We start from the raw sequence: 2,613 nt of genomic DNA, 5'->3' as shown, positions 1-2,613 counted from the left end.
CACACACACACGGATATGCACACATTTGTACAGACGACTGCGCATTAGAGTCACTGAAAATTTGCTATCTTTTTTTTTTGCCGGATTAACTGAGCATTTCCGAAGATAAAAGAAAAAACAAAATTCCTGTCGTATTTCATCATATGTTCACATATTCACCCTGGACTATAAAAATGTTTCGTAAAATGTTACCTAAATCCACACACATGTGAATACATATATTTCTAAACAACACACATAGACACGCCAGGATGCAAAAGTGCTAAGGAAAGAAAATCCAGAGATGAATCTAATCTGTGTTAATAATAAATAATTAAAGAAATAAAACTGTTTGCTGTCATATAACTGATAGTGACTTCTGAGACTTGTCAGAGTGAAGACGTATATTTTTAGACGAGAGAATAAAATAGAAAGTATTGTGGACGCGGGAAGTAGTCAACTGTTGGCTAGTCTAAAATTATCTTTCTCTCCCATTAATTCTAGAGCGATTAACACGTAATAGAAAAGTATTATATATTTATATCTAGAAACAAAGTCGTTTGTTCAAATGTTTAACCATCGTAACATCTTCGAACAGGCAAATACAAACGCCTAGATAAACGCCAGCCACACATTCACACGCATACACACTCACTCACGCAAACGCACACACACAGATACTCAGAGAGAGAGAGAGAGAGAGAGAGAGAGAGAGGAACACATTCACACATAGACATACGCGTCTGTGTGCGCGTGCGCCAAAAATCACAAATGTAGCTGCACACACAAAATAACACCTAAACGCTCGTAGTTTTCATAAAATACTAGCGTAAGACAGACGAACATTAAAATCGACGAAGAGAAACAAAGCACAAGTCTTCGTGACAGTCACTATCTTTGCCTTTATTTGCTCTCTCTCGCTTGGGTGTGTATACACACGCACACACACGCACACACACATATCGCTGTAGGTGTGCGGGTACGTGTATATGTATTTATTTACAAGCCGATACTTATAACATGTTGGACAATGTTAATGAACTTACAAGGAAGGATGTTCTTCTAAAATTAATTGAATTACTTTGGCCTGACAAGCAGTCAAGAGTTGTAGGCTGGTATTGACTTAGATTACAAACATCAGATTTCAAGGTGGGAGATTTGGCATTTTAGGACTTGTATAGTGTTCAAATGTGACTGTGACTGGTTTACTGTATTTAATTACTCTAGCTTTCCAGATCATGACCTCAGATAAATAGTAATACAGGAAGATTTAGGAATTTGTGATTAAATATAGTATTATCAAATATTTCTGCAATATAATAGGGATATGCAAATATTCTTTTCTCCTCTAAGTTTTGGGGGAAGGGACCAGTCGATTAGATCGACCCCAATACGCAAATGGTACTTAATTTATCGACCCCAGAAAGAATGAAAGGCAAAGTCGACCTTGGCGGAATTTGAACTCAGAACGTAAAGTCAAACGAAAAACTGCTAAGCATTTCGCCCGGCGTGCTAACGTTTCCGCCAGCTCGTCACCTCAGAGATATGCAATATTGACATTCTAATTTGAAATGAATCATCTCTTGATTTATGATATATAAATGGTTTCTAAATCGTTTTTGAATAATATACAAATCTATGTTTCTATTACACGTAATTATAAATTTGATTTCCTCTCTAATTGCATCCTATCTACGCATCATTCGGTCACTCGAAGGCGGCGAACTGGCAGGATCATTTGCAAGCTGGACGAAATGCTTAACGGTATTTCGCCCGTCGCTACGTTTCGAGTTCAAATTCCACCGAGTTCGATTTTGCCTTTCATCCTTTCGGAGTCGTTAAATTAAGTACCAGTCAAGCACTGAATTCGATGTGATCGACCACCCTTCCCCTCAAATCCCAGGCCTTGTGCGTATAGTAGAAAGAATTATTCACTCACTCACTCACTCACTCACTCTGTATACATGTGTGTGTTGAGCGTGCGTACATAAGAACGTGTAGATGCATATATATATGTATGTATCTCAGCATAATATATGCTGTTTTCTCCTTCACAAACATCCACAAGGTCGCTCTCGAGAACAAAAAAGGCGCAGGACGGAGAACCGCTTCATCACTTCATCGAATCCTGATTAGACCTTTAACTGCAGCCTCTGAGGCTATTCCTGACAGTCCCACAGCAGCATTATTAGCCACGAGCATACCTGCAGTCAACGTGGACCAGCCCCTGCTCGATCTTCGTTCGCGAAGACAAGCCAAAAAGTTACATGCATGCATACATACATACAAACATACATACATACATACATACATACATACTTGTTTTTACGTTCAGTTCTAATAAAAATAATTTTACATTGATCTGATGGGTTACTCTATAGTTTTGTAGAGTACAAATTTATTATTCTTAAACAAGAATGGCTTAATTGTCCGAAACTTCGAAGTCACTGTCAACAACATTCTCGCACAAACGGAATATATGTGTATGAACATGCGTGTGAGTGTGTGTGTCTGTAAATAATAATACTAATTATAAGCTTAAAGCTTATAATTAGTATTATTTACAGAATTGTCACTTGTCACAGCTTCTCCATTTAACGCATGTATATGACAACCTTTTCCTCAATATATATA

This window comes from Octopus bimaculoides, chromosome 2 (genome assembly GCF_001194135.2).
Source record: "Octopus bimaculoides isolate UCB-OBI-ISO-001 chromosome 2, ASM119413v2, whole genome shotgun sequence".
NCBI lineage: Eukaryota > Metazoa > Mollusca > Cephalopoda > Octopoda > Octopodidae > Octopus > Octopus bimaculoides.
Note: the sequence above shows the minus strand (reverse complement) of the source record.